General features: G+C 31.0%; 1 long non-coding RNA gene across 1 annotated transcript; it reads right to left on the bottom strand.

Moving 5' to 3' along the window:
• Positions 1–2150: 2150 nt before the first annotated feature.
• On the bottom strand, positions 2151–7307 carry LOC147806672 (uncharacterized). The gene is made up of 3 exons (XR_015428495.1): positions 7034–7307; positions 3955–4101; positions 2151–2254 (listed from the first exon to the last, which is right to left on the bottom strand). It is a non-coding gene; the product is annotated as an uncharacterized LOC147806672 (long non-coding RNA).
• Positions 7308–13055: the final 5748 nt, after the last annotated feature.

The following is a 13055-nucleotide window of genomic DNA, read 5'->3' as shown; positions in this document are numbered from 1 at the left end:
CGAAAGTATTCGGCCACGAAAAGACGGAGGGCATCGTTAAAAATATTCAGTTGGCAGATCCTGAAGTCCTAAATAACAAGCGAAAATTCTCACGAAAAAGTAAACTCGTTATTTTAATGGTCTTTTAGACAGACTTCGGAACCCTTTGATGTACTTACTAAGTTTACCTGGTAGTTTTTTAGAACAAAGTTCACTTGAACTAATAAATATAACTTAATTTGCCTGAGGTGCAAAAAAAATAGTATTCATTATTATTTATTTCTTATGCTTTCAAATTTTATGTATGAGTTCCTAAGTAAGATTTTACTCTGTTTTTCTCTTTTAGTCCTTGTTGGAGGAAATTTCGGCCCTGCAAAGTAACTTATCTACCGTTGAGTCCCAAAATGTAAGATTTTTTTACTGCTTCTTGAAACTAGAAACTTTGTTAACTGTCAGGACAAAAGTATTCGGGCACCCCAACTAAGTCATTATTTCGTGGTGCTGGTATTTCTTATGCCATTTGCCAATACACCAGCAAGCCTGGTTGATGAAACCAAGGGAATTTGAGGCAGTTGTGGAATTTCTTGTTTTTCAGTGGCGCCATCTATGGCCGAGAATACGACTTCAGCCACACATACAGCCTGGTTTAGAAGGCTTCATCCACAGACCGTAATTCTGACCTGAACCAGAGATATCTTCAATTCATTTGTCATGGAAACTTGTGGACGATCTACCATCAACCAGGCTATTTTTAGTGGTATACTATTTCGCGGTTCGGCCACTGATATTATTTGTTAACTGCATGATGGAACAATGTAGGCCTATTTCTCTTAAAGCAGTCTACATTAAAACATCAAGACATGAGGTTTGACGAAAGGGTTGCTGGAGTAGTTTTCTGTTGGACTAACTTTTTTAGAGTGCTCGGATACTTTTGGCCAGATATATTTTAAACAATTATTTTTGTATCATATCTTGAAAGAAGGTAATATATTGTTTTATAAATGAATTATTTTGAAGTGATGTATTAAATATTTTGTCATTATGCGGAATTTTTCCATTGTGTTGAAACATTTAAGTTAAACATTCAGTTTTATATTCCCAAGTAGCACAATTCACAAAAACGATATCGTAAAAACTTAGCTTTGAACATTGTACAATATCGTAACGAAATATTGTACTATATAAAAATGGACCCCTTTTATAACGTATATTCAATATTGCAAAACAATATTGTTCGATATTGTAAAAACGTTGGGGAACGTCGATCGACATCTCTCTGCATTTACAAACGTTGTACTATGCCGCCCGACATCGTCAACACGATATTCAAAAAACAAATGCTGCGGAATGCCGACTATCGCCAAAATTACGTTATTTTAGAAAATAAAAATTAGTTTTTGAAATTATTCATGCCTGCTTGTAACCTGAAAAAAGCTGATAACAAAACCGTTCTAGCTTGTTTAAAATTAAATTATTTGTTATTACCAAAACTTATAGAATTTTAAAATCTGCAGCTTAGTTATTAATATTTAATAAGTTTCGGTAGGCAGGTATATTTTATTATTATTCTAGAAAATAAACTAGAAAGTAAATAGTTTTGTTAAGATATTTTTTCTCTTTTTCAGGGTACAAGCAGCCATTTATACTGTGAAATAATTTTAATATTTTAAGTGATTTGTGCAATAATTTTTACAGCATCTATATTTTACTATGTAGATTAAAATTACAATATGTTTAATTTAAAACTATAAACTTTTTTGCTGTGACGTTTTAGTATTATATAATCTGTATTTTACTAAAATAGTATGTATGGAAAACAAAATTCCTTATCTTCACAGCATCATGTTCGATTTTAAGAAATCTGATTAAAAAGATTAAAAAAAAAGCAATATTTACACTGATGTTGTCATAATAAAATAACAGGAGTCACTTCCTCAGATTTCTGATTTAAAAAAGGGTAAGCATGGTAGAATAAGCTGCGATTTATTTACTTATAGCCTTTGTCCATTAAAGTGTAGCCAAAATATCTATTAGGGCATGAACGGTTGTCAAATGAGTAAATGAAATATAATTTTTATTAAACAGTAAAGAATAATATACTAATTTCTATAATTTATTGTTTTCTTTAATACAACCAATTGTTTCTAAAACAAAACTGCGTCAGTAGAGGCAAACTTAGTCTTCTTGCCTTCCCGGTCGTTGACGGTGGCAAGAACTTCAAATTTTTCAGCTTTTTCTAGTTTGCAAGTTTCTTTAAACAGTCTGAAGGTAGTAGCTGAAAAAAAATAACACATGAACTGTGGTTAATTTTAATATTTTTAAATTAAAAGACAAATAGTTATATTGAAAACATTACATGAACTAAAGTAGACATAAGTATAACCCAAGTACTACTAGCAGCGTTTATGCTAATCCCTAGGTTGATAATTCTTTTGTATACAATCAGAGCAGTTTTCATGTTTTCAGGAGCACTGGGCCTGTTTTTATATGGGAGCCCTTTACGAGTAAGTTTATAACATATGGAAAATATTATATTTTATAATATAATAGATGGAAAAAAAATTTTCCTTGAATAATTTTTAAAAATTATTTGGTCACCTTTCGATGCCGGGTTCCAATCCCAGTATCGGCTGGGATTGGAACCCAGCTAGTCAATACAAATTCCACATCTAACATGTGCTTACCACAGTGCTGATTCAGATAGAGTGAAGTATTTTGTAAAGGTACTGCTAAGTGGTAATAAATTTGACTTGGACACAGATCCCTGTTCTTTAACTATTAAAACAAAGTTTCAATTAGCAAACCATAATTTTAATGAAAAAGTGAGATTTTTTTCTCTTGATTTTTAATAAGACAAAATAAATGCAACAGACTGTGTTTATAAATGTAGTCATTCATCAATAAATAAATAAATATTTAATCTATATATTTTTATATTAAAATATTCATTTTTAATCTTATATCAAAATAAATAAGTTAAGCTAAAAAATTTTTTTAAAAAATCTATGTACTTATTGGAACTTTTTTGCCACAAAATTTCCTAATAGAAAATATGATAACGTCAAAGATAGTATAAACATATTATGAGAGAAAAAATTCCAGTTACCAGTTAAGAACTCTCTACTGCCTCAAATAGACTTTGAAAGGGAAGAATGACACTATATCAGGAAAAAAACATCTGAATTCATCAGCCCCCCTTTTTCCCCTTCTATTTTTGACATATTAGGGTAATTTCCTTCTAATATAACCTCAAGCTTTAGAAATATTTTTCCACTAATAAAATATAATGTAGATTTTAATTTCATGCTTTTTCAATCAAAAGGAAGAATTTAAATTAACATTATTTGAATTTTTTTTTTGAAAAAATTCATATTTATTAATTACTTTCTACAGCTATGCAAGTCTATATTAAGACAGCATTAAATGTGTACTTTAATCTGTACACATTTAATGCTATCCAATCAATCTCAAGAATCAAAAAGATTGTTATAAATGTAATTTCAAATGTGTTGGAATTTAACACACACCAAGAAAGAAAGTAATTTCAATAACTGAAATTAATTAATGCAGCAGTTTATTTAAAATAAATTTTAGAACTAAGAAAAGAAAACAATAAAGTATCAATAATTTAAAGCACCGTTTAATTTTCAAAATCAATGATTTTTTAAAAAAAAAATCATTTGATTTAAATCATGTATTAAATTATGATTTAAATCAACAAACCCTGATAGCTAGTAGTTGAGAAAAGACGCCATGAAAAACATTACAAAACTTTAAGAGTGGCTAACTTTTGTACTTTGAAACATACAATGCTGTAAAATGTAAAAGTATTAGAGTTTAGAATACAAACTAAGCAAAATAAAACAGGAAGGACCAGGGTAATTAATTTAAGGAATAACTGATCCATTTCAGTGCAAGATAATGAAAAAGTAAAGTCTTTATACAAATTTTAAAATTCTATGTCTATAAAATTACCCAAGATGGCGTTTGTAACAGCTGAGAGGCTTTCAAAACACTGTTTCCCTTTTCATTCTAATTTACAATACGTCATCGCCAATTCCAAGATGGTGCTGAAGTAAAAGAGCATAGATAACCTTTACAGATGGTTTCAAAATAACATATCTGAAAGAAGGGAAAAAAAAAATATATATATGCTTTTATAACCATTACAAAATGTATCTCATATTTTATCCTCAATTAAGACCATACAAGTAACACGGGCATGGGATTGCTGAAGGAAGGAATTATCTAAATTTTTCATTTTTATAATATATTATTTATGACTTCAGTCACTTTTCACTAAAAGAGTTCTTGCATTAGTTCTTTACTTTGTATATGAGAAGCTTTCAAAGCAATTGCCTTTGAATAAATATATTAAACATTGCAGTATCAGCATGTTTACAAATCCAATTATCACAAATTCTAAGTATAAATTGTGTGCGGAGAAATACCTATACCATCAAAACACTTCTCACAGTCATATTTGACTTAAGAATCACATAAGTTAAAATATGTTGCAAAGTTGGGACATATTCAGCTATGGATTGCTTTTCATTATGTACGGGGTATCTGCGACATTTAAGATTTTCAAATCCCTGACTTTCCATCAATAATTCCAAGAAGCTGTCATGACTTACCGAAGTTACTATTTTCTCCGACAAAATCACAACAATAAATTTAAAAAGGCAATATAATAACATTAATTGAAATGATAGGTATAACCAAAGCTGTTATACTCTGAATCCCTGAGGCAGAATTTTTTCGAGCTATCTGCGACAAAACTCTCTACAGTGTTCTCATCTCAGAAAAAAAATGGGTGAGAATTTCTCACCCTTTCTCAAAAAAAGGGTGAGATTTCAAAAAGTTAAGTGAGATTTCAAAAATTAAAAAAAAAAAAAAAAAAAAAAACACCAAGAGACTCGAAAAAAAATCATTTCTTTAATTATAATGCATTTTTAACATCGTCTAATTTTTAAAGCATTGAATATTTTTGCTGCATCATCATATGCAAAATGTTCTACATCTACTTTTTCATCAGCTATTCTCATTATGTTGCTCAAATGCGTATTTGTTTCGTTTTGATCGTTTCTATCCACATTTGTTTCATTTTCATTTATCCGTTTCGAAGTAGAAGATATTGGCTTTACAAGGTATTTGTCCATCTTGCATTAACGAGCAAAAAATTTGAACATCTTACATTAGGAAATGGTAAACACGTGATTGCAGAGAAATGCGTTCTGAAAGAGGTTCCGTGGGATGGTGTTCTGTTGTTCTTATAGGTTCTGAACAATACTGGTAAATAGGGAAGCTAGATAACGGGGCAGATGTTGAAAATAATAAAAGATCCAGGAAGAAAAGTGAAACGGATTTTATTCTAAATGGCGCAAATGAGAAATTTTTTACAAAATGCGAGAAATTCGCGAATTTTGAAATTGGTTTATAGAATGCGCGAATTTCTCGCGGTAATCATTTTTTTAATGCGAGAATATAAAAAAAAATATGCGAGATTCTCTCGTTCTCGCGCTGTAGTGAAAACACTGCTAGCACTAATATCCTTCTGCAAGATACCTTTCATAATGATAAACATGTATGCTGCTAATTTAAAATAACAAAAGCTAATTTAGAAAAAAAAAAAAAACTACATATAACTTTTTTTAAATTGAATGTGTAATTTTGATTATAACATTACATGTAACATTTCTGCATTTTGTTGGGAGGCGGGGGACACAGAAATTATTTCCTTCACCTTTTATAACTAATAATCACAATAAAAAAAATTGCAAATCATTAAATACGCGGTAGTACTTGGCAAAAAAAAAAATATTGACGAAAATTCACACGAATCGGTCGCCTCAAATGAGTGTTTCGTTTCTAGATTAGGCTGTTGTATAAAAATATCGTATAAAATATATCAGATTTAAAAACTATGGAGAAATCAGCAGCAATAACTGATAAAATTCAACACAATTATTGACTTAGAAAGTAAATACCCAAATACAAGATTCCAATTTTTCAGGTTGTTTATCGGGATATTTAAAATCAACGTGAAAATCAACATCAATAACTGACGAAAATACAACAGAAAAAATACATCAATTTACGCTACTATCAGCGTATATTGAGCATGTCAAAAAGTTATTATTTAAAGGCATGATTAAAATATAACTGGTAAATTTCTGTCAAAAAATAAATAAAGGTAATTTTAGTCATTTTTCAAGTCTTTTAGACATTTTTTTAGTCCGAGAGGAGCAGACAAATTGTTATAGTGCACAGAACCAATAAAAGTAAACAAGATCTTTGGGAATATCAGAATTGAATAATGTGATATAATTTAATAGTTAACAAACCTGGACTAAAAAAAAAAGAAGAGGAAATTGGCGTAATTCTAGCAAATATATATACACATATCAAAACCCCGTCCGAAATTATTCATTACTTGATTAATGAGCTATTCGGTTTGGTAAGTAAGATGTAGACACATAGAATTTTCATGATTCAATTCTTATTTTTGTAATTTAAACATTACATATATATATATATATTAATTTAATACATTAAACATAATAATAATTAAACATATATATATAGCTGAAAACTTGTACGGTTGAGAAAAAAACTTCTTACTAGCAGCAATATTAGAGATCTTATTAAATCTTCAGTAGACATATTAAATCAATCTAGTAGACATACTAAATCATCAATTTAAAATTTCGAAAAAAAAAACATTTCAATCTACCATGACAAATTAATAATTAAAAAATATGCAAATATGATCTATTTGTTAGCTCGCCTGGCTCTTACATTTTTAATTAGTTTAAGTATTAAAAAATATTTTTCATCGAACGTACAAGTTGCAGGTGTGAAAAAATATAAACATAAGCATGTCAGAAGGCTTAACACCTCCAAACATACTATAAAATTTCGCCACTGTTTGTGAATATGAGAATTGAATAATGTGATATAATTAAATAGTTAAGCAGCCTGGACATGAAAAAGGAGGAAATCAATGTAATTCTTGCAATATATAATTATACATATTAAAAACAGAACATACCTGCCAAGATCAGAGAATTCGCTCACTTCAACAAGGTGCATTAATTCTCCTTCATCTTCAACTGGTTTGAGTTTTCGGGCTCGCTAAATCGAAATCATTTTAATTCCACTTACATTATGCGCTAAGATATAAATCTTATGAGACGAAATTAGATTTAAATATAAGAAGACAAAGATAAATAGACGGCAGGTGTAGCGGAAAATGATAAACAGCATCTTAACGGGTTACGGTTCCGAGTGGTGAATATCACAGATTTCAGTATTTAGTGAAAACGATCGATGACGCGACAAAAACACGATTACAATATTGATATCAAATATTGTCCGTTTTTGTTCGGATATCTCTAAATTTATATTTTAAATTTATTTTTTGGAATTATAACAATTTGACGTCATTTTTTGTCTTTTAAATGATTAATTTTGATTTAAGAACACAATAAAGTTTTAAATGAAAATTTTACAAACAGATTTTTAATGTGAAATCGACGGGAATCGTACAATATCGTACACACAATTTCGGTTTTCGCCAATATTGACAATGTCGGTTGATGTAGACCAAAGCTGTTACAATATCCCTGTGCTACTTGGGTTATGATACAATTCTACTTACCAGAAATGTATCTATTCAAATAATGAGGAAAGTATTTCATAATTTATTTGTGATTAGCGTAGTCACTGCCATGTATTTAAGGATGTTTTTCAACTCCAAAGACTATTTTAAATACATAATTTAGATGCGACATAAGGGAAAAAAACCTTCATTTTAAACTCAATAAGACACATAAAACTTTCCTTTTTTGAATGAACACTTTTTACACCGCAAAATGTGGCAACTATGGTTCTAGTAAGGAAAACAGTAAAAAATACCTTAATCGTTATAATCGTTGTCTCTAAAAATATTAAAAGTGAATTAAGCAACTTTTGTACTTTTTATTATTTAATTTGTTTTGAAAAAGAAGTAAGATAGAAAATTTATTTCTTTATTTCAAATTATGTTATTCTAAATGTTCAAAATTTAAAAGATATTGGTTAGACAAAAGAAATTAAGCGTTTTGAATTGTTTCTTCCAAAGCTAAAATTAATGCATGAATTAAACCTTTTAACCTGTTTCATTACCATTCCTCTCAGTCAAAAATTCAATGAAATCGATTTGCGAACCCAAATCGCTTTTTTCATTCACTACTCTTCGACTACTTTGGCCTTAATAATTGGCCTTAAATAACTCGAATGAGAAATTTCAGCAGTTTTAATCATTTACATTTTGCAATGTAATAGGATTTGCATATTGATTAGACACAGAATAATGTATTAAAATGTATCTGTAACATAACTACACTATAAACTTTGCGTATTATTGATATAATATTTCCGTTATTATGACAAATTTTTCAAAACACCCTCAAAAGACAGAAATGAAAGATAAAATTTTATTTATTTATAAATAGGAAAAAAAATTGCTGGTCTTCCTCTATTGTGAAAATGTTTCGGAGCAAATTAATATTTATACTGTATAAATTAGCAATGCTCAACGAAGAATTATAACTTTTTTACGTCTGTTATTAATACAGAATTATAGTGAAGAGAATTGCATTACTTCATCTTATCCTTTGTTGATTGTAAAGCAAACCGGTCACCTCCTGTTAAGTTATTCTTCGTGTTTACTAAAGAAAAAAAATCCTCTATATTTTTATTATTATTACCCATGTATCAAAAGACATTTGATGACTACTTTCGGAATGGTACATTCGAGATTTTAATTAATTACTATATGCATTATACGTGTTTATGCCAATCATCCTGCCCGTCAATTGTTACAACAGATTGTCAAACAGTTTAAGAACAACAAATGCTATTAAATAATTTGATGGCTGTTGAACATGATGCCTTTTGATGTAGTTTTTGAAATTGTTTACTACTCATTTTTACTTTAAGTGTTTTCTATTTTTATGTCACGCAGCAAGACTTAACTAACCGGTTGAGTGAATCTCAGCAAGAAAATCAAAGGCTGGCTGAAGAGAATGCCAGGCTACGAGCGATGCTTGCAGATGAAAATGAGCAGGTAGGCTAATGTTTTACACTATTATACACTATTTAAACATGATGTATGGCATTTAAAAATAGTGGAAGCTCTTTTTTAATATTTTTACCTGATAAATAATAGTTTTAAATTTATTTTTGCTGGCTACGAATATTTTTTTCCTTACTCAATTGTGTCAATGTTTTTGACTTCCGTCATATTAATGCACTTAGAGAACTTTTCACTGGATTTAATTATAGGTTTAAAAAAAATAATATTTTTCGTAATCAACTCTATTTAAATATTTTTTTATTTTGATTTTGGATCAAAAAGACCCATTCTGCGGTTCTAGTGTTAAATCAATAGTCAAATAATCACACAAAAATTATGAACAAATAGCAAACGTAATTTCTTTAGGTTCCCGCTACTTCACCGCCTGCTCCTGCTACTCTACCGCCTGCTCCTGCTACACCACCGCCGGCTCCTGCTACACCACCGCTGGCTCCTGCTTCACCACCGCTGGCTCCTGCTTCACCACCGCTGGCTCCTGCTTCACCACCGCTGGCTCCTGCTTCACCACCGCTGGCTCCTGCTACACCACCGCTGGCTCCTGCTACACCACCGCTGGCTCCTGCTACACCACCGCTGGCTCCTGCTACACCACCGCTGGCTCCTGCTACTCCACCACCTGCTGCCAGGGCACGTAAGTGTCACTATTTTATATATGCCGATTGACATCGCCGTAAGGGCGCTTTTTCATTACACGACACGATAACGACAAAACGGATCCGATTGTCGGTGAACGACATAGGGTCAAGTAAAATACATGGTCAGCAACGGCGCGTTTTTTCATTCACCGATACGATAACGATTATGTCGTATCCGACAAGGCGATATCTTTTGTCGGAATCAAATATTGGTTAGGCAAGTAAGTTTCTCCTCAAATCGTGGCGATTTTATTTGTTGTTGCTCATCTTTCCTGTTTTATCTTCTCTCTCTATCTTTCTCTTCTCTTATTTTATTCTTTTAATCAATTTTAATCGTTTATTTGATCATGTCAAATATAAAATTTGAAAATAAAAGATTTATATAATTTATTCTCATGTCTGGTTATAAATTTTTAATTTTATGATGCAGCATTTTTTACATTATAATGAGGTTGAAAGACTTAAACAATCACAAAAGTTTTATTGAAAATTTTTATAAATTCATTATATGCTTTAATGAAGAGATAGTATTTTTTATAATAGAGAAGATGGCAAATAAAGATCCTTATGTATTTCAAACAGAACTCTATCTAACTACTGGTTTCTGCTTGATTGAATAATAAAAAGTCTGTTCACTGATTCAACTGAAACATTTTTTTGAAACGTGATAGAGCGGCTTCATAAGATAAATTTGATAAAACTCATTTAAAAAATCATCTAAAAAGATTATTCTAAATTAAACTAATATTTTAATATGATTAAAAAAAACGTTAATACTTTAAAACATTTAAAGAACTTAAGTAATGTTAAGTGATTACAGACATAAATTAGCGAGCAGACGCCAACTCAAAAGCCATGTAAAAATTATTCCTCATTAACATCACTCTTGTTCTTGGTTTCTCTCATTCAGACGTAATTAAAAAATTTATTTGACTTTTTGTAGCTTATGGAAAAGCACATAAAAATCTCATTCAACATATCTTGCCTCATTTATTTTGTGAGTACTTCAGCACACACGAAATAAATGTTGCAGAAGTTGTGCTAATGCGCCAATAAAGAGCAATCCTGTTATTCGCACACAGCAACCCCGTTTTCGCACGCAGTTATCTTTTGGACTCCTTGTTGCCTTGTTTGCTGATTTCTGACGCCATTTTTTAGTGCTACGAAAATGCATCTTTGGGATTTTCCAAAAACAGAACAAGATGTAATTTTATTTTTTCAATTGCAAAATATTTTACCCCAAAAAAGCGAAAATGTACCAATTCCCATGACATGAAACTTTATTTTGGTAAGCGTACGTTTTGGAAATGTAATTTAAGACAGTCTGATCAGCAAGTGGTGCTTAGATGGTAGCACAATTTATTCCGATAGTTGGAAAGGTTATCAGACAAAGAGAATAGAAGGATTCCTACTTGCTAAGGTTTATCATAAATACGAATACCTTAGCAAGTAGGTATTTGTATACATTTTATTAATCCTGATACAAGAGTTCATAATACGCAAACAGTTGAGAGAATAAGGGGCAGTGCTAAATGGTGGAACAAAAACATAGGGGGACAGCGGGACATCATTTGGAATCTTATTTATCAGAGCTCATATCGTCACTTTGAAACTAAACCATGGTAACTCAAAAAAGCAAGTTTCTCAGGAGAGCGATTTCTAACTTTTCAGGAACTTCCTCCGCAGGTTGACTCAAAGCTATGGCGACTATTACAAAATAGTTTACTTTAAAAAAACCCTGTTTCTTTACATTTTTCAATGAACCAGGGCAGATTCTTGTAGCCTTTCTAATTTTGTGGTATTTTCGAAATAAGTTAAGGTACTTTGAGTTGCAACACATTTCTCTTAAACTTTTATTAAATGTGGAGAGTTATTTCAAAATACAACGATATTCTTCAAAATATCCTCTCGAATATTAGACATATTTTATTTCAAATTTTGACATACAACAGTGTAGGGAAAGAAATCGCTCTCCAGAAAAGCTTGCTTTTTTGAGTTACCACGGTTTAGTTTCAAAGCGACGTTATCTCCTCCAAGGTTTTGTTGCAATTGGCACACTGCTACACTATTCCCTAAAACTAAGATGGCGAATCGCCCCAATGCGATTACGATCTATGTGCTCTCTAAATTAATTTTATGGAACTATGAAGATAACACGTTGTTTCTCTAAAGGGGTGATTTTTTTTACACAAAATGACTTAAATAATTCATTTTTCGATTTTTTTGAGTAACTACGGTTTAGTTTCAAAGCGACGATATGGCGGCAGCATCTGATGAAAGAAAAGAGACTGTTTTGAATATATGTAAAACACTATATCGGCCCATTTTCCATCGAAATTCGATTGACTACTTTGATTTTTAAAGTGCTTTGAATTTTTAGATTTTAAATAAAGTATTTTATTTCATGATTCGTCTCAAAAATTTTAGGTGTAGATTGGCGGCACTTAAAAGCCGCCAAATCTGTAGCTGCTGTAGCGTTAATACGTAAGTACCATTTCGTGCACCCGAAAACATTTCCGTACTGCTAGCTTTTTTCTTCTAAAATTAAGTAAGAAGTTTGAGACGACGATTATCATCCGACATATTTAAAGTTTGCAGAGAAAAATCACAACAGAACACAAGCAACTGCTCACTCGAGTGAGCAATTGCTTGCTCAAAACATTTAATGAACAAGAATTTCTACTTCTCGGACGAACGATATCGGACAAGTGAAAAAACAATTGCTTGAACGATCCGGTAACGACATTGTAGTTCACACATTTGTCGTCCGATTTTGTCGGTATCGTGTCGTGTAATGAAAAAGCGCCCTAAGACTACCGAGTTACTACTTCCAACTGACTCTTAAGCCTGAGCTTAAAAAAACTCAAAACATGGCAAACCTTTATTTATGCTGCGTTTCATTTGACTCTGTAAGAATTTATAAATTACATCTTATGAATGGGTAAAATTTTACGCGTAAATTTAAACACAAAAAATACAATGAATCACAGATCGCCTCGTTAAGCATATTGTAAGCGGATGGACTTTAGGAAGCTTATTCATCCATGTCTTAAAGCTCTGGATACTTAATTGATCGTCAATACTGAGTGTGGTAGAAAATATTCTTATGAATAGAAAAATTTCGCACAAATTTAGAAAGATTGATTCCTGGAATATCACTCGTATCGTAACATAGGCGGATTGATAAATCGGAAGTTATCTTTATTTCGTATGGTTTATATTCCCATCGATTGCTTGTTCGTAGGGTCTTTACAGTCTTATGTCACTTTCTTGAACTTACCAAAGTAGCACCTAATATT

The sequence above is a fragment of the Parasteatoda tepidariorum genome, chromosome 8 (genome assembly GCF_982258835.1).
Source record: "Parasteatoda tepidariorum strain Cologne lab strain chromosome 8, Ptep-v5.0, whole genome shotgun sequence".
NCBI classification, from domain to species: Eukaryota; Metazoa; Arthropoda; class Arachnida; order Araneae; family Theridiidae; genus Parasteatoda; species Parasteatoda tepidariorum.
Note: the sequence above shows the minus strand (reverse complement) of the source record. Positions and strands in the feature narration are given on the sequence as shown.